The sequence below is a fragment of the Notamacropus eugenii genome, chromosome 2, assembly GCF_028372415.1.
Source record: "Notamacropus eugenii isolate mMacEug1 chromosome 2, mMacEug1.pri_v2, whole genome shotgun sequence".
Lineage (NCBI taxonomy): Eukaryota > Metazoa > Chordata > Mammalia > Diprotodontia > Macropodidae > Notamacropus > Notamacropus eugenii.
This window is the reverse complement of record NC_092873.1, coordinates 207,451,387-207,472,200: the sequence shown is the minus strand read 5'-3', so window position 1 is coordinate 207,472,200 and position 20,814 is coordinate 207,451,387.

Genomic DNA, 20,814 nt, shown 5'->3' with positions numbered 1-20,814 from the left:
GGCTGCATGTTGACTCCAGCAATGAACAGTTTGTCCCATCTGAGTAACAACCTGGTGGAGTTCCACAAGGATTATCAACAGGTAGTTAACTAGCAGGTAATAGATTTGGTAGGACACAGCACCTCATGAAGTCCATCTGCTAAGGCCCAGAGGAACTATATCTTGAATCAATATAGCAATTTACATGTCTCAAACAAATCATAATGAAGAAACATGGATGAGTGGAAAGAGTGCTAGACTTGGAAGCAAAAGAGGTCTGGCTTTAAATCTTGTCTCTTCCATATAGGAGCCATTTAAATGTGAGTAAGTCATTAGCTTTTTGTACTCTTTGTTTCCCAATCTATAAAACAGATATTATAATACATATAGTATCTACCTCATAAGGTTATTAGAATAATATCCACATGCATCATAAACATACACATATCCATCTACATATATACACACAAACATACTACATATTGGTATACACACATTTGTGTATGTATAAGTAATGTATTTACTGCTTTTGAAACATATCTCAAATACTATCTTCTGATCTGTACCCCCCCTTAGCATATCAGTAATAATAATAAAACAGTTATATAGGTGTTATATAAATTTTTATAACATCTACTATGTGCCAGGCATTATGCTAATAGTGCACTAGAACTAGGCACTTTACAATTATCCTTTCATTTGGTCCTCAAAACAACCCTAGGAGGTAGAGGCTATTATCATCCTCATTTTACAGATGAGACAACTGAAGCAAACAGAGGTTAAGTGTCTTGCTCAAGGTCACACATCTAGCAAGTGTCTGAGGTCATATTTGAACTCAGATGTTCCTGACTCCAAGTTCAGCATTCTTCTCACTGTACCACCTATCTGTCCTAAGCAAGAGTCACAATCTTTCTTTCACACTTCACAAAGAATTTCATTTTCTAACTCTCTAAGTAACTTAGGTAGTATGTCACACTCACACACACACACATATACACACTTCATAGAACAAAATCCTTTGACTGAATCCTGTTGGGATTGGAAGCTCAATTCCGTGTGGACGGTCTCGGGCGGGTAAAAGTGGGACTTCTAAATCTTAGAGTCTTACGAGGCCCTCCATGAACAGCGGGGATTCGAGAAGGTCAGACTGAGCTAGCTCGGCTAGCTCGAGTATTTCCGCCTCTCCCTGGGAGATACGTGATGGGTGGAGTCTCCCTGCCCTCGAGATTGTCCCGGATTGGAGCACACCTAGTTACCTAACAGCACGGTATTGAGATGCAAACTGTGCGGCTGAAGGTTAAGTAGGATTGAGGAAGCCTGAAAGTTCTCTTAGCACGTGTGGAGCCAAGAGCACAGTAGGCTCCGCTCCTCTTCTTTCCTCTCTCCCCTCCCCCTCTCTCCCCCCTTGTACTTCTACTTCCAATCCCTTAAGCTTAGCCTCCTTAGGAAATCTCCCCCTCTTCCTCCTAAGGAAGACTCCCCTGCACTTGTAACTAGACCCTGAAATAAAGCTCAACCCTTGTTCGACTCTGGAACGTCCTTTCTCTCATATGTGCATCCAGTTTTGGACAACCGAAGACCTCGGAGGTGAGGTAAGAAAGACTCGGGTAGCCCAATACAGGCCTCTAGGCCTGGCAGAATCCAAACTTCACAAATTGTTATATGAGCACATATGGCCTCAAGTCCACAAGTTCCCCACCCCTGGACTAGATTATCCTTTGATTCTATTGACTTGACTGGTATTTTTATACATTAAATTTGTAGTGAAGTAGTCTGCTTATTATAAGAATGTACTTATTTAGAGCTATTATGGTATTATCCACATTAGACTGAAGAATCACAAAAATTACAATCTATGTTTGTTGATTTTATTCTTTCTCCATATTGCCATTGACAAGTAGCTAATTTTAAACTATTATTTCAGGTAAAAAGAACAACTTGTTAGCATCAATGTTAATATTAATTTAATTAATATTAATAGCTACCACAGAATAGGGGACTTTGATGGAATAAATTGATGCATATGTATGTAGGCTTTCTTGGGAATTCCCTCACAATGCAGGAATAGTTGGATACTTCAATGAATTGGCAATATCATTGATGTGAATAACTCCCCCCAGCTTTTAGAAATGATACCTATCCATGGTTGGCAATAGTTGTTTATGCCTTCCTATATAACCTTCAATATCCACTTCACAGAATCTTGTGGAATTTCATTTATAACCATCAAGCATATGGACTCTAAAAAGTCATCATTCAGAGCCTGGTGCCTCAGTTTTTCTGAACATTCATGTCATGCATGACATTCTTTTTTCTAATTCCCTAATGTGATTCTTCATTCGTAATATATGGCAGCCTGATTAAATGCATGCTAGACATCTCCACTGCCTACCGGGTATGACTCTACCTTAATTCATTGGAGACAATTGACTCTAAATGTATTACTAGACCTTCATCTTTTTGTGCCACTGTCTCAAATACTGCTGAAAATACAAGAGTCCTGTATGGAGTAAGGGAGAAATATCTATGAGGAATGATGCTTTTAGTTATTTAGCTGTCTTCCATTGCTCCCTCCCTGCCAGACAGAAATGCCTTCCATTCCTGTCATTCAGTCATTTCAGTTGTGTCTGACTCTTCATGACCCCATTTGAGATCTTCTTGGTAAAGATACTGGAGTTGTTTGCCATTTCCTTCTCTAGCTCATTTTAAAGCTAACCAACTGAGGCAAATGGGATTAAGTGACTTGCCATGGATCACACAGCTATTAAGTGTCTGAGGCCATATTTGAACTCAAAAAGATGAGTCTTCCTGACTTTAGGCCTGACACTCTATCCACTGTTCTATCTAGATGCCCTTTATAAAAAAGTCTACAAAACTCGAAATGTACACAAAAAAATTATTGTGTCTTTCAACTTATTGTATGCAGCTCTTGGGGACAGCCATCACTTTTGTTTTCTAAGAAGCTGTCGTCTGTAGTGATCTGTAGTGAAGTTTCTAGTGATTAATACAACAATGGGGCAGGAAGTATCTCCTCTTTACTCTTGAGAGGATACATTACAATATAACTTTAACACGCATTTTAACTTCCCTGACTTTTTAGGGAAACTGAGACCCCCAAAAAGTAAAAGTCCCTGAGCCTTAGGTACAAGTGGAATTGATGACTTGCTTGCCAAAGTGGATAGCTCATTATTGTTTACAAGAGGTGAAAAATATTCTCTAAATCTAAAACTACACTATTAATATTAATGCTGCTGCTTTGATCTATAGGGTGTTTGGATCTGCAAATATCTAAGATGTTTTACAATAAAAAAAGATTAAGAGCTAAATTCTCATAAAGCCTACATACACACAGGCTTCCAAATCTGTAGAGAGATATGTGTAAGTGTAAATGCCAGCCGTAGTATAAGAATAACTCTGCACAACAACAGAAGGCATCATTCTGCTTTATCTGAGATTGGAAGAGATGTCCAGAGCACACATTGACAGGTCTATGCAAAAGAGTAGAGTGGAGGAAAAATCAAGATGACAATTTAATACATAAATATTTTGCATAGAGCAAGCAGTAGGATCACCTTGCTATGGTTTAAAACAGTGAATAAGGGAAGTAGTCTTCAAGCTACAAGATAGCTAAGGCTTTGTGATCCTATGATCCATTTCTTCTTTTGTACCTCAAGAAGAGCAGCCGTAAAGAATCTCCCAGATCTTTGCACAAAAGACACATTTGTCTCCAAATGGAAAACAGAGCAAGAAAAAAGAGATGGGGGCCCTAGTAGCCTCACCTGTGAAATGGAGATTATAAATATTACACTTCTACACCTTATAGAATCATTTGGAAGAATACTAGGGAATTTATAAAGTGTTTTATATGAAAAGACTGGAGTATGTAAGTGCTAAGATTCATCATAAGTAATAACACAATTTTAAGTCAGTCAAAAGCTATAAATAAAATTAAAATGCCTCCCCCCAAAGACCTTCTGAAATCCATAGCACTTTCCAGGCAGATTCATTAAGGCAATTTATAAGTTATAGTTATTTATAAAAGAGAAGATACCACATATTCTCATGGTCACTGAAACAAAGGCACTGGCATCCTCTCCTAGCAAGGTTCAAGCTCAAATAGTTCTTTTTAAACATAAGACAAGAGCATTTAAGTAGATACTCAAAGCCAGAAGCTCAGTTTCTGCAATGCACCTTTTAACACAGCTTTAATTCAGCTAATCACTTTTAATGGATAGTCACTCCAATGAGAAACAGTTCATAGAGAATGGATGATGGAAACCAGTTAATCTAACCCCCTCTATTCACAGATGAGGAATTTCGGCCCAGAAATTTAAGTACTTTTCCTAAGGTCAAACAGTTACTATGCGTCAGTGAACCTATGTCCTCTGATAATACAACAAATGCTTTTCCTGCAGTATTTTCTGGTCTCCCTTTCTGTGTGTAATGCTAATAGCATAGGAAGATATTTCCCACCCATTAATAGGCCTAACACATGGAGCCTGTGGTCACATGAAGCCTGGGTTACACGGAGCTCAGACTGAGAGGAGCTTGCCCAAGGAGGAGAGAGAGAGCATGAGCAGAGACTGAGAGCAAGCAGAGCAGGGAGAGAGAAGCAAGCTGTGAGGGGGCAAAGGGAGGAATCTGTTTAGGGAAACGCATTTATGTGGGGAGAGCTGATAGAGCAAAGGTTTAAGATGTAGCTGCTCTTTGGATTAGTGGTAAGTACACTGTAAAATCTTGCCTCCTGCTATTCTAATGATGTTCCAAATAAATATTCTAGCTTTGCCTTTGAGGAAGAGAATTGATTATATTTTTCAAATTTACCCTGGAAATATGCGTGAACATACATAGCGACTTCTATGGGTATCAAATTGGCATTACACTGTGGACAAGATGGATAACTCTAAAATGGGGGATCCTGGGTTGACATTATCAAAGAAACAATTTTGAAAGGGAAAAAAAGAAAATTAATGAAATGAGATCATTTGTATTCTGAAAGATCTCATGTCCCTTCTGTTGTATAATTAAGTTACCCACCTTTGAAAACAAATGTTTTTTCCCATAAAAATGTACTGTATTATTAATCAATAATTGCATAGTTTTAAATACTAATTTCTACCTACAAAGAAATTTCATTGTGGTTAGACTTCTTCATCTAAACATTTTACTCTGTCAGTCCATTTGTCCATGGAAAAGTAATATTTTTAAAAATGCAAATAGAATATCATATTTCTTATAATGAAATTTAATGCAATGAATCTATGTGAAGTCCCGCCCCATTGTTGTATTGATCACACAAACTTCACTACAGATCATTATAGTCTATAGCTTCTAAGAAAACAAAAAGTGATGGCTGTCCCCAAGAGCGGCATACAATAAGTTGAAAGACAGGACATGTGTAAATAGACACACATGGATATAATACATATATGCATTGGTATATACATATGGACATATATACATATATATCTACAAATATGGGTGTATATAAATATACATACACATACTTTCCCCTAAAACTTTGACTAGGCTGACAACCCACATTCAAAAGAAAGAGTATAAACAATCTAGATAGAAGGTCTTACAATGCTTTGCTTTGTCAGTAACCACTCCTCTACTGGAATTAGAGTCCATCTTTCCTCTTCTGATATACCTGACTTACCGTATGATGGTTTCAATTATTTTGGTAGAACTTTCCTGGTCTTCTTAGCCTTCATAGTAAACAGAAGGTACAAAAGATAACTGAAGTTTTCCTATCTGTTTCCTTAATCATTGCCCTCTGCTACATAGCACTAGTGTTCAGATAGCACGATAAGGACTCACTTATCAAACCATTCACCTAGTGCCACTAGAAAACCAAGCTGTGTTTTGATAAGGATTTCCTAGATGATCTGACAAAATTCTTCTTGTGTCTCAGAGGTATTTTTGGCATCTGGAAAATAATGCTTCAACTAAAACGGAAAACAAATCATTTTCAATTAATTAATTTCTGCAGCCTATGCAGCGTTGTGCCTATGTCTAGCCAATGCATTTGCAGAGGGGACAAACACACATGAGCATGCACAAATTTATCCACATGTTTATAAACACGTTCATCACATCTAATTTCATTAGAAAAATATCTTGCCCTGACATTTGCAAGCACCGTTCATTATTATTTGCTAAAGGTCCCAAACGACAAGATTAACTAACAGCATGAATCTGACTAATTCATATAAATATAAAACAACTTTCATTTGTGAACTAAAATCCAAATGTGATTATATTTTTGATTCAACATTCAAGAACTCTCTCTTTTACTACTTAACTTCTCTTATTCCTATCTATTCTCTTTCAATTATTTCATTCCTAAGTCTTTCTGGTGAAAATTTTTGACAAAACAGACACTGAAAACAAAACATATGTTTCCCTAATAAAATTAGAATTCTTAAATGCCATGCTGATAAGAATTGGGTCCTGACAGTTTTCATGCAAAAATCACAGCTTTTTAAGAAAAAAAAAAGTTAAAAATATTTTGGAGAGAACAGAACTAGAACAGTGTTATATGACAGCAATATCATAAAGAAAAACTTTGAAAGACTTTAAAACTCTGTTCAATACAATGACATATCACAATTCCAGAGGACCGAGGACAAATGCTTTTTAATTGAAGAAATAAAAATAAACATGTAAAAAAATGTTCTGCAAAGGTCCGCAGGTTTAAAATCAACCACAGAAAGGGTGATGTTGAAAGAAGAAAGGGGAAGCAGCATGAGAAAATGGTCTACATTAGGAAGAAACTGTGTTTAAGTCTTACCTTAGACTTCTTCTGATATTTTAATTTTTAATGTTTCCATAATGTATTTTAGATCTATTTCTGCAAAAAGTAAGCTGCCAAAAAATTCTAAAAGAAATTTTATGTGTGTCAGGCACATTCCAAGTAAAGGAGAAAAGAGTTCAGAATGAATTATGGTAGGAAACAAGGTTAGACTACTATGACCAAGTGGGACAGTCAAATTGCTGAAAGTATGAAATCACTGAATGGAACTTATACAAGTGAAATTTTTAGATATTAGTGACAACCTTTGAAATGCTATTAGAATGAAAGTTAAGGCCAGGATAGAGATGTAATTACATAGCCAACCATCACTTTTCCTACCCCTAGAAAAGTATATTGCCTTTCAGAACAATCCATAAATTACTTTTGGGGATAGTCCAATCAGACAGGAATCAAAATAAAAATTACAAGTTGCTCAATATATAACTAAGCTTTACTTAAGGTGAAATTATTCATTACATAAGATTGGGAAGAAATGTTTATCTGGATATATTCAAGAAATAAAAATACAGTTAGAGCTGAAAGTCTATTTTTATTGATAAAAAAAGCCAACTTTCTGAAATCTAACACAGCACTAATTAGCACAAAGCTACCTGTGATGCTAAGTAACAGGAAACCTGCACTTGAATGAGGTTACAGAATCATCTTCTACCTCTGAAAATATTAGTAGCTGGCATTCATATAACACTATAACTTCCAAGTACTACCCTTAATCCATACCTGTAAAGTAGATAGTGCAATTATTGTTGTACCTATAATTTTCGATTTGACCTGTAGTTTAATCCCAGAGAGTAAATTCCATCTGCCAGTGGAGATTTACACATGCTTTAACATAGTGTTAGAGAGCTGCTTTAAAGAAAAGGAACATGGTGTGGTGAAAAGAGGCTAGAAAACTTGGTTCTGAGCCTCAATTCAGATATATATTGGTTATGTGACCCTAACCAAGACACAACTTCTCAAGGACCCAGGCACTTTTACCATCTTATAAATGATGAAACTGAGGTTCAGAGAGGTTCAAGATCATAAAGCTAGTGTCAGAGCTGGGACTTGTAAGTATTGCTTCAGATTCTGTGCCATAAATTCCATTCCAAATACTGCAATGCAATTATATTAGTCCTGATAATGTTTACGTTATACTATAACATTTGCTGAATGTACCATTAGCAACCAGAAACACTGCTAAATATTCAGAAGGGTTTAAAATCTTTCAGTATTTTTTTAAATAAAACTATTAATACAAAGGAAATGCTTCCATTTTTATTAATGTCAGTGATCCATGTCAGTTAAAAAAAGAAAGAAACTCAAATATGGATAAAAGAGCCAAGTTTCTTGAATTCTTCTGACAGAAAAGGAATTGAATAACCTTTCTCTAGGTATTGTTTATTCAGGGCTGAAAGTGAGGCATCTGGAAGACTGCTTGGTAGGCTTGGCATCAATCTGCAATTGCAATATTTTTTTTCAGAACAGCATTTCCTGAATAGATGTTCTGATTCTATTTCTAGGGAGATACAGATTTCTCACTAGCACCTAGAAACATCATACAAATGGGAATCCCATGCAATTCTCAGATACTGGATTTTATTGTCTTAGTCTACAAAAAGTGATATCTTAAAAGAAGACAGCACACAGATGTCACTAATCAATATACTTCTTTTAGGAGTTAGCTAGCGCATACCTAACATGTACAGCAAATGGACCATTCCCATTGTCATTTGGGACACCGTAATAATCACTTCCATTCTGGCTATATTTTGACATGATTGAAATGGCTATTTTTGTGTTTCTGTCAAATTACAAAATAATCACCATTAATAAGTTCACTTGAAAAGTATGATCTCCTAACCAAGTAGCCCAGTCCAGTACAATACTCTAAGGGGAAGAATCATAGTTGGGGATTTCACTTATCTGTCATGATAATAATGATTCTGATAATGTTGACAGTATCAGCAGAGAATGACTTTACATCTGAATACGTTGATTCAACTATAAAAAGTTACTTTATTAACTTGTATAAAACTCATGTAGCTAAGTGACATTGTCGATAGAGCACTGGACTTAGAATCAGGAAGATTCTCAGAATCTTCAAGAGTTCAAATCTGGCCTTGGAAACTTCCTAGTTGTGTGACTGTGGGCAAGTCACTTAACCCTGTTTTTCTCAGTTCCCTACCTGTAAAATGAACTAGAGAGAGAAGTGCCAAGAAAACCCCCAAAGAGGTTAAAACTCAACAGGAGCAACCACACGATGATAGAAAATAAAATGTAAGGAAATGATATCAGAATAATAACTTTTTCTCCTATTTCTATTTGAATTCTAGCAAGAAATAAAAATAATGGAATTTGATGAATTTATTTATGTTCTTTCTAACCAAACTTTTCAAAATTGTGTAGACTTTGAAAGTATTTTCCTTCTATATTCAAATTTCAAAATTGAATTCTATTATTTATTTATTTACAATAGAATGGCTACATTATCTTTTTCTATATTACAGCTGGAAATTAAAGAGCCTCCTGCTTTTCTGAGGAAAGACTATGCTTTTAATATGTGCTTTATGCATACATACACTACTATTTTGTTGAAAGGATTAGATGTCATTTACATGTATATAGACACTAATTATAGGGAGATTGGGCCCATTTAGGTCTATTGGTTCCTAAGAAGCCTAGGAGAACAGCTGAAAAGTTACTTGATGAAAAGAATTGAGCTACATGCTTTCTTCAATTATTTTGACCAAGAAAAATTTTTTTAAAAAGGCAAAAACCTTGAGATCAGTCACATTGTCATATGGAAGAAATTGTGGTATATGGATGTGGTAAGGATGTGTAGGATAAGGAGGTAGTATATGGGGACCTATGCCTTTACCTCTTTGGCACTGGCCTTTCTCCCATTCTGAGTGCATATGGTGGCTGCAATAACACAATGTTACCCTTTCCTCTCTTTCTTTTTCCCCTTCCTCATTCTGTTATACTTATCATTTTTTGTTCTTCTGTTATATTAACATCTGCACCAAGTGGTGGTTAATGCATGAAGAAGATCTAATGTGACACAAATATTGTGTGGTTCTATTATCAGAGGACACTGGAAGACTTCATGGGAAAGCAGAATGCCAGATTCCTACATATCTCAAAAAGAGCTTAACCAGTTAGCTACTCTGATTAAGACACTTCAAAGGACCCATAATGAAAAATGCTATCCAAATCCAGAAAGAGAACTGATGAACTCTGAATGCAGATTGTAGCATACTTTTCTACCTTTCTTTATTTTGCATGCTTTTTTGTCTATGTTTTCTTTTGCAACATGGCTAATATGGAAATATGTTTTGTGTGACTTCAGATGTATAATTGTTATCAAATTGTTTGTTTTCTCCATGGTGGGGGATGGCAGGAAAGGAGAGAATTTGGAATGCAAAAAATTTTTAAATGAATGTTAAAATTTTTTCTACATGTAATTGGGAAATATTTAAAGAAATAAATAAAAATATACTTGAAAAAATAGCTTAGCCACAACTCCAACTCTAGCCTTAGTACCATGCTTCTACATCTAGTCATTTTTCAACCTCCTGCTGCCATTAACCCCTTCCTTCTACTCATGATTTTCACAGAGAATCTTAAATAAATCACCACTACCACTGTCTCTAGAAAAGGCATGCCAATTGATTGCTCTATTTTTCCAGTGACCAATCCTGTGACTTCCCAGGCCAAAAAACCCTCCACTGGTTCCCACTGTCCTCTGTATGTTGTCTCCCTCTATTAGAAGTTAAGACTCTTGAAGGAAAAGAATACCTTATTTTTTGTGTTTGTATCTTTAATCCATAGTCCAGTGTTAGAAAATTCTTCATAAATTCTTATTCATTCATTCATATTTCCTGGATCCAAGGTATTAACTACAAAGTAAATATCTGTTCTATTAGATTCTTTTTAGAATTCCTGGAAATTGGTGCTCCTGCTTGACAGTGTATTGTATGCTTTTAGACTGAAAGTCAAGGAATTAGATATCCAATTTAAGCTGAATTTACCCAAAAGTTAACAATGGAGAATGTATAGTTCAGAGAGATGTTATTTTGCTCAATGGAAAACCGTTATCCCAAATTGTCAGGCAACAAAAAGACAATTGATCAAATTATACCTGTGAGAATAGGTCCCAATGAATACTGTTTTAAAGATATATGGACATTAGAGAATGAGTATAACATTGCCGGTCTTCCTATCTAAGCTGAAGCAAGTCCCCAGTCTGCTTGATTCCACAAACTTACTCAATCCTTACCTTTTAGCTAGTATTTATATTGTATGTATCATCATCAGTGTGAAATCTAGGACATGCCAAAAGGAGATCATGTACACAGGAGAGAAAAATGACTTCACCTACTTGCAGAGTTAGGGAGGCTGCTTGGTGCTGAGTAGTTGAAATCACAGGTTTTTCTGCCTTCTTCTACCTTCTCCTACTTGTCTAGGACCTCCTTTCCCCTTAGCTAGCTTGTCAGTCAGTTAGAAACTGAGTATATAGAACTATCTTCTAGTCAGTCTTGTTATGTAATGAAAAAAAATCTTATTGACAACTTTCTACCTTAACACCTTTTTTTTTTTTAAATTTCAAGTTATTTTTCTTCTTAGAAACAGTTTCTGTTCTTAGTGAACTGTTGGACTTATAGGAACATTACTCTTTGACTCACACTAAGAATTTTCCTTGAAGAAAATATGTTGCCAATTAGCTTTGCTTCTTATTAGCTGAACCCTTTTTTGTTCCTCTTCAATAATTTTACAATATTATTGGAAATTTTCCCTCATATTTTATAATTAAAAGGATGGATACTTAGATTTTAAAACACATTGCCTTGTTTCATTTTACCTTAGCATGCATATGTCTCAAGGATCACAACATTGTGAACTTAGTGATGGACTCAAGTTATTTCACGTAAAGAATCATAGAACCTCAAGAGTTGGAAGAGACCGAGTCTACCCATATCTGAAGAGGAATGCTGTCTATACCAGGGGTGAGGAACCTGCAGCCTGAAGGCATTAATAAAAGGATTTATTCTGTGAAGTTTGGATTCAGTCAAAGGGCTGCACTTCAGGACCTAGATGGCCATATGAGGTCTTGAGGTGACAAGTTCTCCACCATTTAGTCTACATTATTCAAGAAAAGTAATCATTCATCTTCCATCTGAAGACCTTCTATGGCTGTACCACTATCTTTCAAAGTATCCCACTGCACTTTTTGACATTTTCACCTGTTAAAGAAGCTTTCCTTTATAGCAAGCTTAAATCTGGTCTCTGCAGTTTCACTGAATATGTTAATTTTCTCCTCCTGGGACCAAGACGATCAAGTCTAAGCCCTTGTTTTTGTATGGAAACTTTCTCCAATAACTTTACCGCTATGGTTTTCTGCCCGTAATTGTGCTTAGATTATCATTGTTCTACTTAAAATACCTATACACAATATTTGCACAGCTAGGTGGCACAGAATATAAAATATTGGGCATAGAGTCAGGAAGATGCATCTTCCTGAGTTTAAATTAGACTTCAGACACTTACTAGTTGTGTAACATTGGGCAAGTCACTTGACTCTGTTTCCCTCAGTTTCCTTATCAGTACAATGAGTTGGAGAAGGAAGTGGCGAACCACTCCAATATCTTTGCTAAAAAAACCCCAAAAGGGGTTCATAAACAGTTTAATACAACTGAAAAATGACTGTGCAACATCGTAAACAATATTCTAAGTATAATCCAACCTGAGGATTACTACCTCTGTTTTAGACACAGTAATATTAGTGTTGACTAAGAATGCATTAATTTTTTCTTGGCAGACATTATGCCATTGACTCATATTGAATTTTATTATACACTTTGGGATGACTACGTCTACCACCAATGTGGATTGCAAACCTTCTAAGCCTAATTAGACAATACTTGTGAGGTTGCTGTGGATAAAATAATTTATAACTGGTTGCCAACTTCTGCTGATAAGTTTTTTTCTGAGCTTAGCTAGGCTAGTCTTTGTATTGCAGGCATTTTTATTGGTCACTACATTTAAATCTTTCCAGAGAAGTGAGAGATGTTCTCTTCATTTAGATACTTTGGAGAACCCAGAACTACCTCCATGAGCGATAAGGTATCACTTTAATATTTTAGTGGAAATTAATCCTTCGAGATTTAAATTATACTTAGAACATATTCTAGTCATGTTTCTATGTGCTATATTCACCTAGACACCATCGTTTGAATGCTAAGTGTCATATTTGTTGTACTTTCTCAGAGAAAAGCATTCAGGTAATTTCAAGGTGTCAGCTACAATAAAGTAACTGAACAATCCAGTACCTTGAGTATGATTTGAAAGTCTGATGCATACAAAGATGGGTGTGACCTGAGGCAAGTTATTTAACCTCTTTAAGTTTTATTTTACTTATATGCAAAATAAAAGAGTTGGGTTAGAAGGCTTCTTAGATTCTCTCCAGCATTAAATGTATGATCCTATGATTCTATTACATAAATGCTCAAAAATATACTTGGTGATGCCTGCCTGTTTAATTGCATTAACATAATGTTATGCCAATTATCAAGATATTTTCTAAAAGAAAGAAGGCTATACTATGGAATTTCTCAAAAGCTTCAAAATCAACTGTTCTGTGATCCATTAAAAACCATCCTAGGCTTTGTCTACAATACACTAAAACAAGTCTTCTGTCAAAAGAATCAATGGGGAAAAAATCAATCAAAAGTTACAGAGATAAAACTACTGCTTTGGGATAGATTTAACAACTCCTCTGTATGTATGTGTGCATCCTGGTTTATTGCTGTACAGACATAACCTTGGTTACTGAATGTGGGAGAAATGATATCTTTTTCTGTTATACTAACACTCAACTAATATCTGGGAATCAAGGTTTTTTTTCTTTTTCCTTCCTATTTCCTCATTTTCTACTGGGTCAAATCAGCATCTGAAGAACAGAACTGATGATTGGATTAATATTCTCCTCAATTTTGTTTGATGCCTCACCTATGTGGACAAAATTAGTTCCAATTAAAGAATAAAAAGAATCTAACTTAGGTCAATTCTGACCCATAATTCAACTACATAAAATGGCTTGGGTGAAGGTAAATCTCTTTGCCTTAGGCAGGTGTGATCTAGATGTTTCATTGTTTCTAGGATAAGTTCTTTAAATAAGAATGGCATAATCAGAGTTCTACCCAGTCCCTCATTAGAATAGATCCACATCTCTTTATGATATTCATTCTCTCATTGTTAACAATCAGTGTTGATTTCCACCTGTCAGGAGCATCCACTCTTGCAAGAGCATATAACCATCAAGAGGCTTTCATGAAGGGTCTTTGGTTTACTAGGAAAAACCAAATGATCATTTTAATATTTGCTAGCCATAATTAATAAAATTATTAATTACCCTGAAACTGTGTCTTTTGAACTTATCATTGTTCACAAATGATGTGAATCATTAAGGGGAAAAAAGTTGCTACATTACATGCATATCCTCTTCTAGGGCTGTATGCCAAAGAGATCATAAAACTGGGAAAAGGACCCACAAGTACACAAATATTTATAGCAGCTCTTTTTGTGGTGGTCAAGAACTGGAAATTGAGAGGATGCCCATCAACTGGGGAGTGGTTGAACAAGTTGTGGTGTATGAGTGTGATGGATCACTATTATGCTATAAGAAATGACAAATAGGCAGACTTCAGAAAAACCTGGAAAGACTCGAACTGATGCTGAGTAAAGTGAGCAGAACCAGGAGAGAATGGTTACACAGTAACAGCCACAGTGTGGGAAGGCTGATTTTGATGAACTTAGCCCTTCTCAGCAATGCAAGGACCTAAAACTTTTCCAAAGGATTCATGATGCAAAGTGCCATTTACATCCAGAGAAAGAACTATGGAATTGGAATCTAGAATGAAGGAGACTATTTTCTCTTTTGCTATGTTTTGTTTTGTTTTTCTCATGGTTTCTCCCATTCACTATAATTCTTGCATGCAACATGACTAATGTGTGTAATGGTAATTTCAATGGGGAGATCTTTCCCATTCATTAATAGGGTGATGCGACCTGTCTGGGTCCCATGGAAGTCTGAGTCATGTGGAGCCTGTGGTGGGAAGAATTTGCTGAATGGGTGGAAGAGGAAGAAGAGGAGTTAGAGTAGAGCTGAGAGGAAATCAGTGAGATCAGTTGGAACTGAAGGACACAGACAAGCCCGCAGCTGGCTATGAATGTGAGAAGGGCATTTTGTTTAAGGGAAGCCTGTTTGTGATTTGTTTAAGGAACCTGGTTTGTGGGAAGCCTAGCAAAGGAAAGACTTGGGGATGGTGGTGTTCTCTGCATTGTTACTGTGCATAGATTTTTGTTACTATGATGGATTTGGCTTTTTGGTGTCTGAATAAATGTTTTGGTTCTGTCTTCCATGTGGAGAGTCTGTTGTATTTCACTATTCAGAATTGTGCTGCAATATTCACAGCCACCGTAGGCGCTGTGAATATCACATTGACACTACAATGTGAAAATGTGTTTAATGGGAATGTATGTGTAGAGGCCTTATAAGATTGCATGCTATCTTGGGGAAGGAAAGAGAGGGAGGGGGAGAAAATTTAAAACTTATGGAAGAGATGTTGAAAACTGAAAACAAATAAATTAATAAATTTGTGGGAAAAGTAAAAAAAAAAAGTTGTTCTATTATGAAACACAAAATATGTTTTATTCTCTCTGGAAAAATATGGTCCAGTAGAGTAATATGGTATTGATTTTGGTGAAAACTAATGATGAAACTCTTTTGTTTCCTCACCTTTTTTAGCTATGCATGTATAAACTCAGAACTAAGTCGAAAATTCAGCATGTTCTTTAATTCATGGATTGCGGTATATTTATTCTGATTTTTCATTTCACAAAAACAATGCTCTACACAGAGTGAAACAAGTTTCATGCTCTGTACAATTTATCTTTTAAGCCCTAATTACATTTAAATTATTCTTCAACTCTTTACAGTTTTAACATAATTGTGTGTCAACAAGTGAGATGTACTTACTGAATGAGATAGTTTTAGAATATTTCTATATATCAATATTGGTTCTCCTCCTCACCCCCCCTTTTTAAATTTCAGTTTGACATATCAACTTTTACTAGAATGTGGACTTTTTTCCTCTCGCTTTCATCTGGAAGTGCAAGTTTCAGATACCTTTAACCAAGCTATTTCTCAATACTCATCCTGAAGGACAGGAAGTAGAAAAGCTTAGTATTATTTTAATTATGTGAGCCTGGACTGAATTAATTTTTTGAACAAGTTGGTAGGAGTTGACAAGTAATACTTAGAATAATAACAGTATAGCATTTTACATTCATTATCTCATTTATTCCTTACAACAACTCTTAGGGGTAGAGTATACAGCTTTTATTATGTTAATTTAACCTAAGAAGAAACTGAGGGTTGTAGAGGTTAGGGGATTTATCCAAGGCCATACAGCTGATGTGTGGTGGGGGGAGGGATAGCATTAGGCTCTAATACAGTTACAGTTAACATGTCAGCTTGTACTAGAATAAGGACATTTTCCCTCTCTTTTCCATCTGGAAGGGAAGTTTTCAAATTTAGCTTTAACTAAACTATTTCTCAACACTCCTTCTGAAGGTCAGGAAATAAAAAAAAAAAAAGCTACTGACATTTATGTGGTACTTAGAGGATTGAAAAAAGTATTTTATTTAAATTATCTCATTTATTCCTCATAAGAATCCTATGATGTAAATGCCACAGGCATTGTTAATCTCATTTTACACATTAGGAAAGTGAGGTTCAGAATATTGAAATGACTTACCCATATAAATAGAATTTGAACCTAGGACTCCACAAATGTCAAATCCAACTTTGTTTCTATTATGCAGACCTACATTGTCTAAAGTACCTTCAATATGGTCAAACGAAACTCGCCTTTTTCCTGTTCCACATGACAGTGAAGGTCTATCCTCCAGAATTTACACAGGATATGCCTTCATGCCTCATTTTTGCCTCTTAGAATTCCTGTCTTCCTCCAAAGCTCAGCTTGAATGCCACCTGCTACCTAAGGCCTTTCCTGTTTCCACAGCTGCCAGAGCTCACCTTCCTCAAATTGCTTTGTACTTATTTTGCATATGTTCTTTATATATTCAGATGTATACACGTTGTGGATAGAATTCTAGACCTGGAGTTGGGAATACCAGAGTTTTAAAATAGCCTCAGGCACCCAGTGGCTTGTGAACCTTTGTGAGTTACTTAACCTCTATTTTGCTCAGTTTCCACCTATGGAAAATAAGGATAAAAATACGTTTGAGGGCTGTTGTGACAATCAAATGAGATCATATTAATAAAGCTTTTAGCACAGTTCCTGGCACATAGTAGGCCCCATATAAGTGTTAGAGATGATGATGACATGTGCACATCTTTCTGGACAGAATATAAGTTTCTTTAGGTCAATGCTACTTCATTTTAAGTCTCTGGTAGCACAGTGGATAGAGTACCAGAATCAGGAAGATTCATCTACATGAGTTAAAAATCTAGTCTCAGATACTTACTAGCTGTGTGACCCCTGGAAAGTCCCTTGACTCTGTTTACCTCAGTTTCCTCATCTGTCAAACAAGTTAGAAAAGGTTATGGCAAACTGCTCCACTATCTTTGCCAAGAAAACCTCAAATGGGGTCACAAAGCGTCAGACACGACTGATATGACTCAACAACAAAATTCCCCATGCCAAACACAATGCCTGAGACATAGTAAGTGCTGAATAAAATGCTAATTGATTGATTATAAATATACACTGTGAATTTATTTAGCAGAAGAAATTTACCAAGATAGAACAGCCTTTTGTTATGGTGTTCTGTGCCTTCAATTATTAGCTTATCTGTCTTCATGACTCAGATAAAACCTCACTTTCTTTAGAAGACTTTCTACAGTTCCTCTTTCATTGCCTTCCTTTTAATTTTTATAATAGCTCACACATACCTTGCTGTTTATATGTTCTTTCCCCCTTTGAATGGTAACAGGGCTGCCATGCTTTCTTCCCTACTTGCTGTTTGTAATCTCCAGGAACTTGCCACCAGGACCACATGAATGCACTCTACTGATATTCTGGTCCCTTTCTTTCATTGTCTTCTGCATTTTCAGGCCTGGGACTGTCTTTTGCTTTGAATTTGTGCCCCAGATTTTTAGCTAAGTGCCACGCACGTAGTAAATGCCTGTTAGACTTACATGCTGGAACTTTTTTTTTTTTCCTGTTTCTTTAGAGTCAGAGTACCAAATCACTATAAAGCCTTTGGAAAGGATGAATGGATAGATAGATAAATGAATGAATGATAAAAGGTAGAATGGAAAAAAAAATAACACAATGGGGAAGAGAGCCATGGATCTGGCGTTAAAGGCTCAAACCTTAACAATGCTACTCAAAATTCATTGATCTAGGCAAATTGCTTCTCCTATTAGGGCATTTGTTTCTGTAAAACAAAGGAATTAAATTATTTCTAGGGTCCTTCTCACATCTGCATTCTATAAATTTAGCTAATTATTAATGCAGCTGTGACTTAAAACTAGATTCTGAGGCTGTCCAAAGTGCTTTTGTGGGAGAAACTGGGGGGTAGGGAAGGGAGGAAAGAACCCCCAACTTTGTAATTCTCTTGCAATGTTACTTTTACCCCCCCAAAATTAAAAATAAAACCCTGTTCAACCCCTGTTCAACCTTTAAAATGGTTATAACACTAATCTTATTCTATATCTCCAGAAAATAAACACCGTGTCAAGGGTACAGTGAAGTTCTTTTCTCTCACAGTCGAATAACCCTTCCCAAAGTGTTACTGCAAACCCAGAGGTTGACTTGGATGGAATCAACGCATTTCAACCTTTAACTCTAACATTAAAATTACATGTACTTTTAATTCTGAGGACGATGTTTAATAGCTGACTTCTTTTTTTCTTGCACGCTTTTCTTTGGGTTCCATAGATAAGTAAATAAATAGATAAAAAAAATCTATACATACACATACATGTGTATGACAGAAAGAGAGAGAGAGAGACAGAAAGACAGACAGACAGACAGAGAGAGAGAGAGAGAGAGAGAGAGAGACAGAGAGAGACAGAGAGAAAGACAGAGAGACAGAGAGAGAGACAGAGAGAGAGAGAGAGACAGAGAGAGACAGAGAGAAAGACAGAGAGACAGAGAGACAGAGAGAGAGAGAGAGAGAGAGAGAGAGAGAGAGAGACAGAGAGAGACAGAGAGAGACAGAGAGAGACAGAGAGAAAGACAGAGAGAGAGAGAGAGAGACAGAGAGGGCATTGATCACCCTAAAGGGAAGACCTCAGGTGAAGTTTCACCATTTTGAGTTAAAAATTTAAATCAAATGAATATTCAGTGGAATGTTCCACCAGAAAATTAAATACAACCTTTAACAATTCAAGGACAATTGTAATTTATGGACCAGTGCCTTCTTATAATGTAAAAGAAATAAATAAAAAATTCAACAGGCTAAAAATAACACCCAGCATTTACACAGGGTATTTTTTTTTAATACATCTATATGCTGAATAGCAGCATCATGCCCTAATGTTATCTTAATACCTGAATTGGCAAAAGATCCTTCTTTTCAAATGTGAAAATCCAAACCATTGCATTTGAAACTGTAATAACAGCCTATTGTGGGCACCAGAATTTTTATTCCTTGTTAAACTAAAATTGAATTAATATAAACTAGAGTCTCCCTATGGAGCTGTCCCCTAGGTCCAGGCCACAGGATCACTTTATATATGAAGCTGCCTCTGAATAAAGTCCTTTGCTACTTTTATAACTGAAGCCCCACTGATGGGGTTCAAGGAGGCCCTGAGTCACATTGAATTCTGTTCCATAATGAATGGTGTTACAATATCTTTTCAAGGTAGTTTCTATAAGGAACTCTCTAAATGTCCTCTATTTGAAGGACTCCACATGAAGACCACAAATTTTACTCAGAGAGTAATGATATATTACTTCTTAAATGGATTTGCTAAGAGACCACATATCTTCTAGTGCTTAAAAAAACCTTCAAAATAATTACTACATAATTATAATTGAAGTTATAGACAGCTCATTGCAGATGCCATTAGAGTACAGCAGGGGGTATTTAAATGTCTTTTTATTTACTTTATTATAATTCCTGTCTATTTTTTTCCTCTTACCTTGATAACTCCACATTTGGAAACTCCCACTGATGTGGTTCTATAACTGTATAGCTTACAGTCTTAATGGCTAGAGGAACAGAAAGATGATAGGAATTTTCCTGTGTTACACAGCCAGCATTGTGATTGGGTAGAATTTGAATCCTGGTCTTCCATTCTCCAAATTCAGACTTTTATCTATTAAATCTAACTTTTAGATCTCAAGACTCCTTTACACTCTTAACCATTAGTCCATGTTTTCTTGGATTCACACAGAGTTCCATAAACAAAAAAACTTTACTATTTTTGCAATATATTACATTCCAGTACAAATTTCAATATACAATATTATAGTATGAATTACAACAACACGAAAATAATGCATTGAGGCTACTGAAATTGTAATTTAAGCAAGAGGTATCTCAGGAGCACTGGACACCACATGAGCTCAGAGCCAGGAACACCTTGGTACAAATCCATCTATGTGTCCCTGGGCAAGTCACGACCTCTTTGTCTCAGTTTCCTCATCTGTAAAATGGGCATGATAACAGTACTTACATCCCAGGGTTGCTGGAAAGATCAAATGAGAGAACAACTGTGAAGCGCTGAGCACGGTACCTGGCACGTAGAAGGCACTATGTAAGTTTCGTTATTGTTATTATTTCCCCCTCAGATCCATGCTGCTCTGTGACTCTGGACAAGCATATCACTAAACTTTGCAATCCCCCAATGCAACATTTCAGTATTTATTTATGGAACTCTGTGAATATAAGAAAACTGGTACTAAAACAGGGAGGCTCTGATATTTCTTATAAAGTTGTAATCTTAAAGTAAACAGAAAATCTCCTTTTTCTGGGATCCAGATGCATAGATCATTATG